Genomic DNA, 19,428 nt, shown 5'->3' with positions numbered 1-19,428 from the left:
CATACATGTATATTTTTGTATATCCGGAACCTTGGTATAGATATTACAACAAAACATTCTAATTATTAAGGCAGCTAAATGTTTGTCACAAAAACAACTTAATATATTTGTTAAAAACTAGGATTAGGGGATTTAAAGGTTGTGGCAGTGCCTTCACGATAAATCGTTTAAATTAATGTAATGGTGTAAACTCCGGAGCTTAGGTGTAAGACAAGTGTCACCCACCATTAGAGAAAATAAACTGAGATATATAATGAGAGTGTTTGTGTGTGGGTGGGTGTCTTCTTATAACAAAGCCACTTCGGGCTATCTGCTGAGTCCACCGAGAGGAATCGAGCCCTGATTTTAACGTTGTAAACCTGTAGACTTGCTATTATACCAGCAGGGAACATAATGAGAGCTACTACAATAAAGGTCTACATGGAGTTTATTTATTTATAGGAAAACAACAGAAGAAGAATATTTTTTTTTAATCTGGGAAAGCAGAGGTATTGTGATGACTGTGGTTGCACCTGACGTTTTAATGTACAAGGTTAAAGATGCCATCTGTTAGTTCTCACTTTGTGCGACTGATAATGTTACCTCAATGTTTAAAGGTGACTCAAGCCCTTGAAACAGATATCACGCCGATACCGATTCGGAGAACTAGTTGTAACCCCAGAGGTAATACGTTAAGCCAAAACGGATGTTCTGAGGTTGAGCAGCACGTTCAGGTGGGATGGATATGACTACCGTATTTTATAGATGAAGTTCGTCGTTTGAGAAAACTGACAATTGTTTGTTAAAACGTAGGAAGTACTCTATGATATGTATTGGTTGACACTAAATATAAATCTGACACTAACTTTAAAGGCTAGGTAGGTTAAGGCGTTCGACTCGTATTCTGAGGGTGGTGGGTTAGAATCTCCGTCGCACCAAATATGGTATCCATTTCAGCCGTGGGGCTTTATAATGTGACCGTCAATTCCATTATTCGTTGGTAAAAGAGTAGCCCACGAGTTGGCGTTGGGTCGTGATGAACAGCTGCCTTCTCTCTAGTTTTACACTGCTAAATTAGGGAAGGCTAGCGTAGGTAACCCTCGAGTAGCTTTGCGCGAAATTCAAAAACAAACTAACTAATTTTAAGTGGGCTTGGCATGGACACGTGGTTAGGGCACTGAACTCCTATATGATCTTAGGGTCGCGGGTTCGAATTCTCTTCGAATAATTAGGTGGGAATGATCAAAATTAAAAACGTATACAGCCTGTTCATTTGAACTTATTGTTTTTATAGTATTCTGACAAGTTGTCTAGTATTGTTATTCTTGTTTTCCTAATTCCTAAACTTTAATTCCTTTTATGATTTATTGAATAGTTTCTGTGTACATCTTACAGGTTACAACATCTCTCATGTTCCCGTGGAATTGATCAACAGTAACATACATAGCGCACGCACCCTGAGAATAAAGCTCAGGCCATCAGTTTGGTAAGTGAAGTTTAAATTCTTTCCTTAAATAGTAATACTCGCCTGAAATTCAATTAACATTGTAATAATATCTTAGGAGAGCTCAGCTTGTTTGTTTAGTTAAGCACAACGTTGCACAGTAGGTTATCTGTACTCTGCCCACCACAGGTGTCGAAACCCGATTTCTATCGTTATAAGTCCTCAAATATACCGTTGTGCCACTGAGAAGGGCGGGGACTGAGAGTTCAGAGACATAACTGTAGAGTAAAGTCATTGTCCTTTCTTCTATACACATATATTGATATTGATTGGAAGTTTAACTAAAGATTATTTTCTTGTGTTTTATACATTTTTATTCACTGTCTTTCTTTGTCAACCTCAGTTATTTTCAGAGAAATTCAGCATCACTCCGTAATTTATCCTGTAAGCCTGATAATGCGACAGCTATTATAATATATGTTTACATGCTCCTGTAAAGAAAATCGGCCAAGAAGACAACAGAAAACATTGTAAGAGGTTTCTTTAATACCTCATATATATACACCCTTGTGCAAATTAATTGAAACAAATGGTCATTTTACAATATTTTCAGCATGGCGGCCGGTGTAGGCTCGCTGGACTCGCTGATTTCCTTTAATAGTCAATTTTTCACACAGACGGCGTCATTAGTTGTGTTTTGCTGTACGGTCGATCTATTTTTGGAATATATGACGAAATTTTGAGGAATATTACGTCATTCAAATTGCGTTAGAAGGGCAAGGAGACCAGTCAAAAAACAACTTCTTATCAACTCAATGAAGAAAAAACGGTATCAATGGGGTCTGAAATACAATAATTGGACGCAAGAACAATGGACGAAGGTGTTATTCAGTAACGAAACTCATTTCTTCGTACAGGGTCAAAGAAGTCTGCATGTTCACAGATCTCCAGGTGAGAAACTTTGAGAATCTCACATTGTTTGTTTGTTTTTGAATTTCGCGCAAAGCTACTCGAGAGCTATCTGCGCTAGCCGTCCCTAATTTAGCAGTGTAAGACCAGAGGGAAGGCAGCTAGTCATCACCACCCACCGCCAACTCTTGGGCTACTCTTTTACCAACGAAGAGTGGGATTGACAGTCACATTATAACGTCCCCACAGCTGGGAGGGCGAGTATGTTTGGTGCGACTGGGATTCGAACCTGCGACCCTCGGATTACGAGTCGAACTCCTTAACACGCTTGGCCATGCCGGGCCAAAATCTCACATCCATCAGTTCATAAAACATCCCTTGAAGAAGATGTTTTGGGGCTTTTTCAGCTACTATGGCGTCGGAGGCTTACATACCGTAGAAGGTATAATGCAAGGTCCACAGTATATCGAAGTTTTGCAGAGAAGAGTCGTTCCAGAATTGAAAAAGAGATTTCCAGATGGATCTGGCATTTTTTCAGCAAGATCTAGCTCCGTGCCACACATCGAAACTTGTGAAGAATTTTATGACTACAACGCGAATAAAGGTGCTGGACTGGCCTGGAAACTTTCTGGACTTAAATCCTATTGAAAATTTTTGGGCGATTTGTAAAGAAAGTCTTTAAGAAAAACGACTGTACTACGAAACATAAGCTAATTGAGGGGTGTGGTACCGCGATTCAAAAATCAGTAAAGATTGCAGTAAACTCGTGAACTCGATGCCAAAGCGGATTCTTTGATCCAAATGATCTTCTGAAAAATAAAGTCGGTCATATCATGTATTAATTTGTGAGTAATTTTTAGAATCTCAGAAATAAAACGCAAAAAATTAAAAAACTCGTAATTTTCCGTCTTGTTTCACTTAATTTGCACAAGAGTATATATATATACACAGTACTTTGACATTTTTTTCCATTTTATGGAGCTAATTTTTCCATACCGTTACAGAATGTAAATTTCAACACTATGGTGATGCATCACTGATCCCTGTTGACAACTGAATGAACCAGGGAGAGAATATTTATCATTCTTTAGAATTCTCACATGCATGTACTTATATCAACGGCATGTCAGTGGTGCTCTGTTTGAATGAACATACTTATCAAATTTAGGGTCTGAAATAACTGTCATGGAACCCCATAGAAAGAAGCTAACAAAGATTTGGTGCCGATATATGCTAAAAAAATCAATTTAATAGCATTCCACGAATAAACCTTGATAAAGACAGTGTTTAACACCATATATTAAATTTCGTTATCGTGCCATGGCCTAAACAGAGTTAATAATTGTCACTAGAGCGGAGAGCTTGCATAAAAGCTTTACATGATGCTAGTTGAACTCTCCGACAAACTACTGCAGGCTTGAAATGCTCCTCAAACACTGTCAAGTACATACTAGATCGTAAGACCAAGAGACATAATTTTGAAGATAGGAAAGGAAGAGACATAAGACCTAAACTTAATGATACTGATGTTAAGTATCTTCGTTTATGAAACAGAAGGAAGACTGACACTAATATCATGCATGAGATAAACAGCCATGTACCAAATGACAGAATAGTCTCCAGATATACAGTATCAAGAAGACTCAGTGAAAATGGAATATTTGACCTTGTAGCAATTAAAACAAACACACACAAAAAAAACCTTACTTTAATCTCCAAATATTAACAAGAGACTGAACTTTGATAAACAGTACAAAGACTGGACCGTAGATGATTGGAAAATGGTGTTAAGTGCAGATTAGTTCATGTTTGAGATATTTGATTCAAAGTGTAGGTTGTACGTCCGGCGGAAAATACTTACCTCAATGCGTAACACCTTTTTGGATGCATGGGGAGGCAGTGTGATGGTTTTGAGGGGATTTTTTTTTTTTCTGAGACGACGGGAGATATTTGCAAAATAGATAAAATAATTTACCAGTGCAAGTACCATCAGATACTGATGTGTCATGATATATCCAGTGATTTATGTATTATTTGTAAAGGATTCTAGTACCAAGAAGATAGTGACCACAAACACACATCCAACCTATGCGGAAATCACTTAGCTAAGAAAGAAACTGCTGGAGTCATTCAAGTTACGCAATGATCCCCACAGAACGCTCAACCCAACTGAGCAAATCTGGGGTTTGATAGATCAAAAACTTGGCAAATCAAAAGTTACTTCCAAAGAAACTTTATGGTAATGTGTTAGAAATATCAGGAGTAAAATTACAAAGATTAAATATGTTGCAACAATGCCTGAAAGACTGCCTGCAGTTAATAAAGCAAATTGGGGACACACAAAATATTAACTGTTTGCCGAACTCAAACACTTCCACCGATTTTCAGTTGTACTTAATACGAGGATTACAAACTTTTGATGTTTAACCTGACTTACCTTCTATTGTTCTTCGAAAGAAGTTTGAAATTTTATTTTTGAGCTTGTCCTAACACTTTTGCCTACTCACTATACATTAAGTTATAATAAATTATTTCATTGAAAGAACAAAAATAAGAATGTTAACAACTGGCAGCTTCACCAGTAAAAGAATTTGCAGCTGTTGTTTGTTATCTGTAATAAGATGTTTTTAGATTAATCTGTTGATGGTTTATGTAAAGGGAGAAAATCACTCCATATTTAGTTTTACTCCCTGAATATTTCAATCAGTTATGATATTTGATCCCGTGACTTTGGTGCGATTTGATAATTTCATGGAAAAAGAATTTTACAAATTCTACTTGGAGTTGTCGAATAATTTATACAAACACTAGAAATATATAAACAACAAATTAAGATAAAATGTAGTTGCTTAGGCACTGTTAATCGTATAGCTAAAAGGGAATAAAAAAGAGAGTGTAGTTTAGGAATTGCTTAATGTGTTGTTACCTTGAGGCTCCTTGTTTATATGAGGTGATATTTTTCTTTGTTGTTATTTGCACAGCCTGTCTCTTACCTCTGGCCATACCATTATGCGAATATATACAGAAAGTCGGAAGACTCTGATCAGGCGAATATCCCCTATACGAGCTCGAAATATAACTTTCTTATTTCCTACAGTTCACCAGATCTAAAGAGGGTCATCACGAGAAACGAGATATCTGATTGGATTAGTTAAGTAGACGTAACTTCTATCCAAATATTCGGGTAGAATATTAAGGTCTCTTATCGGACCGTCAATTTCGCTTTTCATTGTTTAGCTAACAGAATCCCTTGCTGCTTCTGTAACTAGATGCATTGCCAAATCCCACATGCGCGTTTCTTCTTCAATTTTTCAGTCAGAGTTTACTAGTATTCGTCACACAGCACTGTGGTAGTAGAGGTCCTTCCAATGATACTTTAAATTGTCAGCCATAGTATCTTTGAACTGAAGTGATATTGGCTGGATCAAGTCATTTAACACATCTCCACAAGGCTAAATATTGTTCTATTTTGTGCATCTTTTCTGTGTTATTGCGTTGTTTTATAGTCTTTCAGTTTCAACCTTCCTGCCCACTTAGATGTTTTGTCGTGTAATGTCTAACTGTCTTGTATGGATTGTTAAAGGCTTCGTGATTTCACTGAAAAGCGTGCTGAACAGGGTGACTGTGCGGTGGTAATAACAATTCCATGTACATTATAGTTTCATATAGTGTATGATATTTGTTCTTCAATATAACACAGTTGTTTACTGGAGCACAAATATAACTGAGATCAGTATTTAGAACGTGCACTATCACTCTCAAACTCCCTGCCAAAGAATAAGATGTAAAAGATAGGGAAGATCAAAAGGGAAGTGAGACTTACAAGAGTTAGGATACAGTGTCTGTCTATGACTCTATGGCCTTCCAGTTGATACAAAAGTGAGAATAAAGTATCTGTCTACGATTTTTCAATTGGTACAAAAAATAGGATACAATACAGTCTCCCAATTTCTTTAATAGTTTAGTATGACGAAATTCTACAAATAAATGTAGTCAACAATCAAATCCAGATTTTAAACATGAAAATTGATATTGACAAATGGCAAACCCATCTTCAATGTAGAGAAAGGGTTTTGAAAACGCCATGTCAAAACGCTAAGGAACTGGTAGAGTAAGTGTAGTTTTTCTCAAATTATCGGATGCATACGTAAGGCTAAAGAAGCAGCTTCCAACTAGTCATCAATCTGAGCTTTATCATCAGTATTTCAGACTTCGTTTTTTCGAGGTTCTAGTTGCTTGTGCTTTACTGTAATTAGGATATAGACTGACTTTTTATAAACAAGTGGAATAGTGCAGGATTTAGCCGAAGCACTATCCAACGATGACACTGCGTCAGATGTTTACATTTATCAAGTGCTCACTTGTAAGGCATATAACAAAGGTCTAAAAATGAAACACAGAGAAAAGCGACCAAGAGTCATTGGTCATATTATTATAACAAATCATATCAACGGTTTTAAATAATTCAAACCAGCACTATTTCAGTTATAGCAGTGTTGGTATCAAATAGCACTATTAGTATGTCTCTACCATTGCTGTTCGACAGAGCATGCCCCACGGAATAACAAATAATAAATATAAAACAATCTCGGACTTTTTACCCAAAATGGGGACACGAATATAATTGACCACCCATTATTTTGCTGACATCAGTTTTATATTTAGTCTTTGTCTATATAGTTAAAATGTACAAAACACACTTCGAAAAATGTCACATCAAATCTGCATGTCAAAACAGACAGGTGACAATGTTATTTTGTAGTACACAGAAAATACTTTAATGTGTAACCATTTGCCCACACTTGGCTGCAGAAATAAGGAAGTAGTTTTAAAATGTATGTCACTGTGGGCTTGTGCAGGAGCGTGTCTGAGTTGGAGAGATCTGGTGGCCCGGCATGACCACGTGGTTAAGGCTCGTAATTTGAGGGTCGCGAGCTCGAATTCCCGTCACACCAGACATGCTCGCCCTTTCAGTCGTAGGGAGTTGTAATGTTACGGTCAATCCCATTATTCGTTGGTAAAAGAGTAGCCCAAGAGTTGGTGGTGGGTGGTTGTGACTAGCTGCCTTCCCTCTAGTCTAACACTGTTAAATTATGAACGGCTGACGCAGATAGCCCTCGTGTAGCTTTATGCGAAATTCAAAACAAATCAAACCAAACCATGCCAGAGATCTGGCTCCCATCTGACGCATATGATTTTGAAATTCTCTGCAGTTTGACTTCTACTAACATGAAAAATATTAATTTCTTCTCCTCAAATGAAAATTACTAGAAACGCTACTAGATTCGAGTATTTCTATATCGTCATAAATTGTTTCATTTTCTATTCCTGAAAGTAAGAAAAAAAAAAAGAGGGTAACATTTTCAGTTGCTTTTTCTTCATTTGTCACAGGTTTTGTATTTGGTTTTCTAGAATAATTCATAGAGTAAGTCATGAAACCTATTGTATTGTATTTAGCACACCTTGAACAGATGTATGTTATTTTTCCCTATATGACGAGTTTTTGTTAATCGTGACGTTGTTAGTGTGTGTTTCAGTAATACAACAAATTAAATCATATACTTGTGAATATTACAGTAGGACTTAGAATAAGATCACGCACTGATTTTAAGCCTGTTTTACCCGAATTTGACATCATTTGTGGAGCTAGTATAATATACATAATAACGCATAGGGAGCAAAACTGAAGGAAGGGCATGACCTGGTTTCGCGAAATAGGAATATTCCACTTAAGAATATTTGTTTTTGTTACACTACACTATGATGTTCATAAAGCCAAATGCCCATGCCCTAGTTTATATAATTTTTTTGAAAAGTCTTAAACGCTTATCTCAGTTTTTCTAACTCGTTTCCTGATCGTGCTTACGTGAGAAAACTCACGCGCAAAGCAGCACGCAGTTCGTGATGTGTGGTGGTAATGTATTGATCCAGATTATACCGGTAAGGAAACCGAAGTAGTGCAAAAAAATCGCTCTGTCACTAATCCTGCTTATCTTACCCAGTTATTTCTAATAATTATCGCTTTAACATATGAGATTATGTACTTGATTATTTTTTTTTCTAAAAACTGTGGCTTTGCGATAAAATTGCATTTTAGAGAAATTATCACAAATCAATGTTTGTTCATATGAACGGAAGTTATAAACCTGTTTACTGTATTATTAAATACCCTAAAATAAATACATTATTTTGAATTTTCAAAACATAGCAATAATAATAAATGAGAATAAATGAGCAAATAAATAAAACATTTAGTTTACAGTTTGCATTAACTACTTTTACTTTCGAGTTTAAAAATACTGTGGATTTTGTTCTTTTAGAAAACGTCTATGCATCAGTATCTTTGTATCAGTAAAGTAAATAATAAACCACTGAGCTAATAGATGCGTATATATACACTCTACTGACATCATACAAAGCTTTAAAGACATTGGTTTTGTATACAAGTGCGAGATGTAGTTGAAAACTGAAATACTTGTGTTGTTCTTTAGAGTCCAATGATTCTTATGTTCATTTACACTGTTTAATGTGTTATTATTCTTCGGTTCATCTGCATTATTTAATACCTTTAAAAATATCATTCACAAGGAAAGATATTTCTTTATTACTACATTATTATCAGTCTAAATTCAAGGTAAAGCTCATCAAACGCGAGCAATTTTCTGTTTGTTTGAAGTTAAGCACAAAGCTACACGATATAATTTACTTTTCAACGCAATAATGTCGGTTACAATACTGATGTCAGTGACACAGCTAGTGTAATTTACCATATAATATTGTTCAATGTGGTCTTAAGTATAATATGTTGTATTTGTACATTTGAAACATTAATATACTCTATTTATAATGCTACATGTTTTTTCTTGTTTTTTTCTAGTTTTAGATACATAGTTCTGAGAAAATTCACCGTGTTCTGCCAAGTCATAAACCAGATTGACATCGGCTATTCTATAGGGATTGGGATTTCTCAATCAGTAAAGTTGACTCATTACAACTTGATAGCAAGTCGAAAACCCTTTCCTTGAAATGTATTAGTTTCTACCGATCTTTATCTTGAGTGACTTCAGTGAACTGATTACTTGTTGTAAATCAAGTAGGTGTATTTCGTTGAGAAGTTCTAAGAGGATTTCTTTTTTAGTTTGTTCTTGGACTTGGGTTGTTACAATCTTTTTTAAATTACCTCAAAACACCAGACAGGAATGACTGTCAGTCACTTCTTTTTCCTCTATAATGTGTGTTTTTTTTTTTTGTAAGGGCAAATCCAATCTGTAAGACATAAATGTGGAGATCTAGAATTTAATCGACTTAATTGCAAAAAAAAATCTCGAAGCCATTTTACATTCTCCTTACAGTATTAGTTCATCCTAATCTGTAGGAATTATACACGTCACGTACAGGTAGAAGTTATTTCCTAAGCCTCATTCCAAACATGCTCGCCCTTTCAGCCATGGTGGCGTTATAATGCGACGGTCAATCCCACTATTCGTTGGTAAAAGAGTAGTCCAAGAGTTGGCGATGACTAGCTGTCTTCCCTCTAATCTTGCACTGCTAAATTAGGGACGATTTGCACAGATAGCCATTTAGTAGCTTTGCACGAAATTCAAAACAAACCAAACCAAAATCTAAGCTTTATAATCTTGAGGTGGCTAATTTATTTCAAGATGTTATTACTCCAAATAACACAGAGTTGGAGAACGTAACAGTGACGTGGTTGAATTTCATTGCACTGACAAAGATATACTTTGTATTGATCAACTTGCTAGCTAGTTTTGAAACCGGTCAACTCTGTCCGGATTTCCACAGCATTGTGGGTTCCTTTGACAAGGGTTTCGCACTGTGAGCCCGAGGTTCGCATCCCGTTACTGCTAATTAAAGATTGTTTTCCTTACTTTGTGGCTGATGATACGTTATAAGAGTGACGGTCAAATCCCTCATTTCGAGTTGACAAGAGTATTCTTGTGGGTGTTGACTAGCTGTTTTAAATTTAATCAAATCTGTCACTTCAAAATTAGATATAGTTAGCGCAGATAGTTACCGCGAAATTGAACAGAACAAACAAACACATGTCACTGTTTTCAATGTTTATAGAAATATTCCTGGCATAGTTGTAAGGTTTTAAGTGCGACTAATATCCCCGTCTAGGAAATTCTAAAACATATGTACTCATGTTTATGACCTATTTGTATGAATATTTTGAGTCAGAAAGAGCTGTTTTATACTCTACTCAAAAGCAATCAATATTTGGTGGCACTACAACATTTATATAATAACAAATTAGAAATTTTATGTATGTGATTTTACTTGTTATCCAATAGCTAACCGTCACTATTCGTAACGTATCTACACACCTAATGTGCGGAGCAAAGTTTTGAGCTCGAACTATTAAAACTGAGACTCACTATTCGGGCACATTGAACATAAAGCCTTGCCTCAGTGACTTTTATATATTTCTGATTTCCTTCACACTATCTTCAACAACACTTTGTAGTAATGGTAAGTTTCAGGCTCACAGGGTCGTCTGCAGTTTTCTGCATGCTAATTTTAGGCTTATGCTGGTGGTTTAGATAGGGTTATATCATGACCTTCGATTAACTTTTCTGTATTTTTAGTCCTTTCATGTTGTTGTTGAAATATCTTGTTACATTTATGAAAGGTTGGTAATTGTTACAACATGAAATGGATCAAATGAGATTAAAATAGAAATTTGAGCTATTTTAGTGTCTTACATGGTTTATTGTTCATGACGTGTTATGTCTTTAACATTTCTTAGAATCCTCTCAGTGAACTCAGCATATAGTCTGATGTGGCTTTGCTATAAGAAAACACATACATAACATTTCTTAATTTCCAAGATGGTTACCACTAACGTGTGCGGTCCTAAAAATGTTAACAATAGCATTATGTTTGTGCTAGTTACTTCTGAAATATTTACAGACACTGTTGTATATGTTTATTAATGAATTATATAACATATATAAAATCATATGATGACAGATAGAGACATTTACATATTCACATTTCATTGCGGCATTTTGTAATACGGAACGAGCAGATAAAATACATGTCATATATTGCCTATAATATTTCCTGATACCTACTTTGAAAACAAACGTAAGCTTCATGTGGCAATACCAGACAGATATGGAGGGGTCAACTAACGTTGTGTTTCAAAAGATCCATAGAGAGTAGACCTTAGATGATATTTGCTATGTGGTAATTAGAATTTGATCCGTATTAGATTATTCCTTGCTTATTATCGAAGAGTTTGTGAGAAGTGTTTTAGAGATGGTAAATACCAGTGATTAATCGTAAAGGTGTTGCTTGTAAAGTGTGAGGATATCAAGTGATGCAGGAGAAGCCGTGTGCAGTTGCACACTTTACTCTGTGAGGTTAAACTATTCTGATGAACTCTATCCTACAGCTGAAATGATTAAGGCAAAAGTAATAACCTTTTCTGTGGAAGCGTTTTTTATTTCTCGTGTTTGTCAATGTTAGCCAGAATATAAAACACACGTCTTAGGTAATTTACAATAAAAGATGTTTTCAAGTGAGTCACAGACTTCACGTAAAGCTCTTCTTTCCTTTTTAAATTATTTTATTTTTAGATTCAACAATCCATATGAAATGGATTGTTTCGCTTCTATGGATGCTGCCTTTGTCTTTTCGTTAGAAAATCTGTCATATTAACTCTAAAACCTGTGTTTATATTGTGTGCTATCATGGAGATTAATTAATAATAAATAAGTTGTTCTATATTTAATGGCATCATACATTTCCAGATGCAAGCATCATTGTTTTGCCATCAGCAAGGTAGGAACCACAAGATGCTGTAAATATGTCCATCTGAACCTACAGCCATCATTAGCTTCACCAAAGACCTGTATATATGACCAATAAAGTTTCTATCTTGTCGCTTTGTTCGATATTGATAAGTGAACCATCAGCAACAACAAGAACAGACATATCGTTGGTGTGGCAAACTACTTTCACTAAGTTTTCTATTATAAGTTATGTGTGCAATCAGTAGAAATTTCTGTTTAATTTTACGATGTGAATGAATGATGTGAACAAATCATATACTTTTCATTTACAAATGCCTCAGAGATGAAATGATGGAAGATAGATTAGCAAATAAGGATAAAGTTGAAATGCAAAATAAGTAGCAAATTTCTAGGCTTTATAGAAGAATTCTATCACTTGGTCATGAAGTACAGATACGTAGTTCTAAGTCTCACGTATAAACATTTCGACTTTGGGCTTATGGTTAGATAATTAAATAATCATCTCATAATTCACTGATTAGGAATGTAACTGAACTAAATCGTCATTGGCTAGCATCAAATCAGTGGCTGTACACCTGTGTCTATCATTTACATGTACAAAATAATTAATTCTAAACAAGCTCTTTAAATTATCAGCATAACTTCACGAAAAACGTGATGTGTGTAACTTTACTACATACTTTACATATATCTAATTAGTTGTATTTCGTATTAGAAATGCATCCATCTCTAGAAGATAATCTATGGTAGGTTTATTTAACCCTAGAAACTACTATTTTTCATGTAATTGATTATATTTATCATTATGCCAGGTAGGGCTTGAAAATACTTTTAAATTATCAAGCATTATAAGCGTAGACTTATAGCACTCTGATATATACCGTTATTACTACAACTGCCCATAGGAGCACTTACTGTTTGGGGGCTTATATAGATCTAAGGTGATCATGGAAAGTAAAAAGGCTTTTTTTTTACCACCTTGAAACAACACCTGATCAAACGGCCTTGCATAATTGAAAACCGAAGCTTCTCGCGACAAACAAGTCAAAGTACTGTAGCACAAAGTCATCCATGAATTCTTTCCACGTGCTTCTGATTGCTCGTGAAGCTGAGGTGTGACCACTGACCTGGAACATTTCCTACAGTACCTTCACAGACACGTCTGTTGTTGTTTTTTTGCAATGGTAACAGAAGTTCATTTTAGGTGCGCAGTTGTAGGAGGTATATGTGACTATCAATCATGTGGTAAAGGAACTGATTGGTGTTAACTTATGTTAAGATACAGAAATGTAGATGCCTACGCACTGCCTCTGTCAAGTTTCATCACGTAATTGACCAGTAAAAAAACATATTTGTTCACAAATACACTGTACGTTGCTATTCGACACTATTGTAATTGTATTGTTCAATTCCAGGCTTGTAATTAAAAACGACTTTAATTTTATTCCAAAGTTAATTTGGATATCACATTCATTAATTTATTTATTTTGGGTCTACAAACAAGTTTATTTATTGTTTGTCTTCTGTGTTTTGTGTCTGTGTTTCTTCTTGTTGTTTTTTTTGTTTTTTTTACAATCTTTTCTGGTTTAAGTCCTATCATTGCCCTTCCAAATGTTTTTCGCAGTACATAAGCTTCTATTTAATTTTCAGGTTCTTGTTTATATTTCGGTATGAAATCACATTATGCTAACGTAGCAGTCACTTGACAAACAAAAATTTACAAGTATAATGAAGTGGTTTATTTTGCTGAGAACATACCATATGTTTTGACAGAACGCTGATCTTCAATATTCTATTTGTAGTTATAGTTCTGTGTTTCATGTACGAAATTTCTTAAAGTAGGAGAGCCAAGTGGTTAAGGCACTTAACTCGTAATGTGAGGGTCGTGAGTTCAAATCCCAGTCTCACCAAACGTGCTCGCCCTTTCAGCCGTGGGGGTGTTATAATGTTTCGGTCAATCCCACTATTCGTTGGTAAAAGAGTAGCCCAAGAGTTGGCGGTGGATGGTGATGACTAGCTGCCTTCCCTCTAGTCTTACACTGCTAAATGGGGAACAGTTAGCGCAGATAGCCCTCGTTTAGCTTTGCGCGAAATGTAAAAGAAACAAACCAATCATAAAGTAGGATGTGTATATTTCGAAATGTTCATTAAAGTTTTGTTATTCGTCACTTCTGTGGTTGTATTGTTTATCATCAGACTACGTTGACCGCCTCATGAAGCTGCTGTCAGCTAGCATCACACCAATTCTTTTATTGCTGTACAAAAAACATATATGTAAGTGGTACTTGCTCTTGGTATCTTTAGTTAGATATTTTTAAACTTGAATATAGAGGGACCGTGTCACTGTAAATGTGTATATTTCTAACCGTCTGACTACGTCTTTTCTTTCCCCTGTTTATGTTCTCCTCTTGTAAAAGAACAACCAATTTGTATTGAACATTGTGTTTCCTGAGGGCACTTTTCAAGTCTCCTACTTGTTTTTCTACATGTGAGGTCATTCATGAGTTCTTTCATAATGCCTGCATAGGTTTTCAAGAATAAGCGTTTTGTTTCATAAATCATTTGATAGGTTCACTGTTTGCCCGCAGTCAGGCCAAGGTTGTGTTCTCAATTCAGTTGAAACAAAGACGAGAGTTGCTTCTCCCCCTTACCCATCTCTCGACCTCTTCTCAGTAGTTAATAGCCTTCTAGGCCTAAAGGAAATTTTCTTGTGTCTGTGATAGTGTCAATGTCTCACACCTCCAAAGGCTAACCGTGCTGAGGGTATTTTGACATTCTAAAGCAGTTTCCCAAGATGGGTAGTATTGCCCCCTAGTGGAAATGTTTAAATTCAGGGGACAATAAACTTTGAGGGTGTCATGAGAAATGTTTTTAGGGTTTAAAACTTATATTTGTTGAAATTAAACCATAAAAATTGGTGTTTTTGTTTTCTTTTAACACATTTGAGTAAAAATAATTTTGTGTGTATATTTGCCGCAAACAACGCCCACCCCAATGCTTCAAAATCATTTTGTGTGTATATTTGTCGCAAACAACGCCCACCACAATGCTTCTTGTCCATTTCTTGAGCATATCTCTTTTGAAGCCATTTTCATTATTTGTATTAAAAAGTTACTAGAAGGGAGTAACTCATTGTTTGTTGGAGGGACTCTGTAACGAAAAAGGCAGATAAACACTATTCCATAGGTTCGCTATTAACGTATAGATACATATTTACTTCAACATTTTCAGTATGTTTGCACCTATATAATAACTGACAAACAGCACCAGGCTTCTGTTTCAATCCATGTTGCATCCAAACACACCAGGGATCAGACCTGAGTATCATACACAACCTATTAAAAAATCTTTATAAATTTTGAACTACGATAATGACTAATAATACTAATAGGGTTCACCTGGGAATTTCACAAATTTATAATATAACAAACAGGCAATTACAATATTAAAGAGCAGACTTGTTCTTGAAACAACACTCAATACCTTTTATCTCAACGGCTAAGGCTCCTAAATTATTGGTAATAACAAACAAGTTGATTTTCTGATTGATACACAAAATTAAAAATTTACCCATTTCTTCTTCATATTACTTACTATTCACATTATTTTTGTTTCATAAACCTATAGAAACAATTACTATGAATATTTTATTCAAAGATGGGAAAACCTATCAAAAATAATAGTTATGTAGGTCACAAGAGTATTTTTATGTTGCTTCTTAAAATATAAAAAGAGATTTTATCAGTTTTTCATTGCTATTAGCCAAGTTTCTTTTCGAAGCTATTCAAGCACCGAAGTGTGCAGCAAAAACGGCTAGCTATACTACGTACGCCAAAACCTATATACAGCTTCTTAAAAAACTCCCGTGAAGCTTGTAGGGAAAATTTTAAGTTGATTCTTCGCTGTCGCCACAAGCTCCTTAAAGTCATTCAAGCATCACAGAAAAATAGAAACCATATAACACCATTAGAGTATTCGGAAATACTCATTTATACTTGTCAGTTTGTTTGTTTCTTTTGAATTTCGCGCAAAGCTACACAAGGGCTATCTGCGCTAGCCGTCCCTAATTTAACAGTGTAAGACTAGGGAAAAGGCAACTAAGTCATCACCACCTACCGCCAACTCTTGGGCTACTCTTTTACCAACGAATAATAGAATTATAACGCCCCAACAGCTGAAAGGGCGAACATGATTGGTGCGAATGGGATTCGAACCCGCGATCTCATCTTATGAGTCGAGTGCTTTAACCACCTGGCCATGCTAGTCCTATACTTGTCACCAAAGCATTGTTTTATTAGAATAAACAATGTGTGTATTTATAACAGTGCCTACAGCCTTTATATTATTGATTACAACTTTACAAATAGTTAGAGCAAAAACGGCCAAGAATATTTTGCTGAGATCTGGACACTAGTTATGAATGCAGTGTTGAGTATGTCATAGGGTAGCTTTAAAATTAGTGCAAGTGTCTTTGTATCTTCGCTCTGAAGAACTTATCTAAGTTCTTCGTTTTTATTTTTCCACCATTGAAAAAATTCGGTGTTTAACCAATGCACATTAACTGTAAAATAAACTGTACAACTTAGTACGTTAGTTAGAAAATGCCCTGTTAAGGATCCATCATTTCTCAAGTTCTCTGTCGTACTTTGTCTCTTCGTGGTTTTCTATGACTATTTCAGTGAGTTTTCTAACAATAAATGATTACTGTAGTTAGTTTATCGACGCTTATGAGTAGTGATTTATTCTATTTATTTTCGTACTTCGCTTGTTAAACACGTGTTTACACGGAACCTCAGGCACAAAACCAACTGACATAGTAAATAAAAGTTGGGTGGGAAAAAAAGCCAACGCAGCAGTAAACTGTTGAAAAATATGTAACATTTACTTGATTGCACGTGCAGTATGCAGCTTAAAATTTATTCGCGATGAACGGTCATAAAAACCTAAGAAACAGAATAATTAAAAGTTGTTAATTTAAAAATTGGAAATAGAAATCGTCAAATCAGTACAGAGACAAGTTGAATCAAAATACAAACATTTTATTTTCAAGAGTACAACTAGGGACTCTAAAAAAATAAACAAACTAGGCTGTAAATAGTGTCTCCATTATTTTTTCAAGTTACAAGCCCCAGCCCCCCTTCCCTCTCAGTGGCACAGCAGCATGTCTTTGGACTAACAACGCTCGAAATCGCGTTTCGACACCCCTCGTGGACAACACACAGATAGCCTATTTTGTAGTTTTGTGCTAAATTACAAACAAACTCGAGCTACAAATCCCTATTTTGAATCCAATAAAACTGGTAAGTATTGTAGACATGAAGTCAAAATAGGGATTTGTAGTCTTATAAAATAATGTAGACACTATTTCCAACCTAGTTTGTGTAATTCTTCTTGGGTCTCTAGTTGTAGGCTTGAAAAATATAATCCTTGTATTCTGGTTCAACGTCTTTCTGTACTTTTTTGATGACCCCTATTCCCTTTTTAAACTTAAGATTTTTTTCAAATTATCTTGTATAATTACGGAGCTGGAAATTAAATGGTTGGGACATTTTTAGAAGCGGTAACGTGTGGGATGAAAATAATTAATTATTTTGATACGAACTTAATTGTTTACAAATAACATATACAATACTTGAAAGGTAGAAATTCCATCATTGTAAAAAAATATAAAAAATAAAACATAACATCTACCAATAACTAATTAAGTAGTCTACTTAAAATATCTGTCTAGATATATACTCTTCAAAACAAGAAACGCAAAAGGGATATTTTCTTTATTTTAAAGAGAAATATATGTAATAACGTTACAAGCTCAGAGTATGTGATGTTACACGTGTTAAGGCACTGATTGTCAGACCAAAATGACAATAAAAGTTGTGCACTTTGAAAACGGAGGAAAACATCGGATTTTTCGCCAAAACGCATTCGTGTTCAATAAATTTGTTTGAGAGATCTGCATGTTCTGCAAGTGCAACATGTGCAAAATCCCTATAAAAGTGGCGGGTTCTCGGTTTCCGTAGCTCAGTGTTAAGTCACCGACACGCAATACAGTTACGACAAGACTGACAGAAGCACAACGCAACAACGCCATTGGTCGCTTGGAAGCAGGCGAATCTCGATCAGATGTTGCCAGAGCTGTGAATGTCCACCCAAGCATCATCACAAGGCTATGGAATCGTCACCAACAACATGGATCAACTCGTGACCGTCCACGATCTGGCAGACCTCGTGTGACTACGCCCGCACAAGATCGCTACATCCGGTTACGTCACCTTCGGGATAGGACCACCACTGCGACGTCTACTGCCTCAACCATACCAGGGCTGTGTAGGATTTCCGATCAGACCGTACGCAACCGTTTACGAGATGCAGGAATCCGACCTCTACGTCCAGTCAGAGGCGTCATCCTCACCCAGCAAAATCGTCAAGCACGGCTGCAGTGAACTCGGGCACATCGGGTATGGCCTCATCGACGATGGAGGCATGTTTGGTTCAGCGATGAATCACGTTTATGCTTCGTAGGCAGGATGGAAGGACCCGTGTTTACAGTCGCCGAGGTGAACGTTTTGCAGCAAACTGTGTGCAGGAAGTTGACAGATTTGGTGGTGGCAGCGTCATGATGTGAGCCGCCATCGCCTACAATGCCAGAACAGACCTTTTGCACATTCGAGGGAATCGTACGGCTCAACGATACGTCTACGAGATTCTTAGACCCCATGTGCAACCCATCATGGTGAGCGTCAACGACGTTTTCAACACGACAACGCCCGTCCTCCCACAGCCCGACTCACCACTGTCTTCTTGAGACACCACAACATCAACGTTCTTCCCTGGCCCTCCAGATCACCAGATTTAAACCCCATCGAACATCTTTGGGACGAGTTGGACCGACGTCTGCGACGGCGGCAACCTCAACAGCAGACTCTACCTCAGCTTGCAGCAGCTTTGCAGGCTGAGTGGACAGCCATCCACAGGATGTGATTCGTCATCTCATCGCTTCCATGGGCAGGAGATGCCAAGCAGTTATTGATGCTCACGGGGGGCATACTCGTTATTGACGTTGAGTGAAGTTACACTTCAACTAGTGAGCGTGGACTCGCCTTTGCAAACTTTGGATGTTCAGCAGTGAATGTGCAAAGTTTCACACATGTCATACAAAACTACCCGGAATAAACTTGTTAACAATTTGTCTCAAATTTTGCCTTTTGCATTTCTTTTTTTGAAGAGTTTATAAAGGTTTTTGTTGCGTTTTGTTTTCACTCAGATGTGAAAAAAATGTTTAGTCAAACTGTAAACTTTTGTTTCTTAAGAGTT

The 19,428-nt window shown here is 36.3% G+C and overlaps 1 long non-coding RNA gene across 12 annotated transcripts in view; it reads left to right on the top strand.

The window, feature by feature from the left end:
* The first annotated feature begins 236 nt into the window (after positions 1-236).
* Positions 237-19,428, top strand: part of LOC143256802 (uncharacterized) — a 28,019-nt gene continuing 8,827 nt past the window's right edge. The window contains exons 1-4 of one of the 12 annotated variants that reach the window (XR_013031493.1): positions 237-488; positions 1,375-1,465; positions 9,210-9,425; positions 12,112-17,044. This is a non-coding gene — a long non-coding RNA (uncharacterized LOC143256802). Of the gene's footprint in view, positions 489-528; positions 789-1,076; positions 1,212-1,374; positions 1,467-1,826; positions 3,047-8,160; positions 8,273-9,209; positions 9,426-12,111; positions 17,045-19,428 lie in introns of those variants that run through there. The other 11 variants (XR_013031487.1, XR_013031492.1, XR_013031494.1 and 8 more) reach the window with 11 other exon arrangements.

This window comes from Tachypleus tridentatus, chromosome 7, assembly GCF_004210375.1.
Source record: "Tachypleus tridentatus isolate NWPU-2018 chromosome 7, ASM421037v1, whole genome shotgun sequence".
NCBI classification, from domain to species: Eukaryota; Metazoa; Arthropoda; class Merostomata; order Xiphosura; family Limulidae; genus Tachypleus; species Tachypleus tridentatus.
The sequence above is the reverse complement of the archived record's forward strand: the minus strand, read 5'-3'. Positions and strand labels throughout refer to the sequence as shown.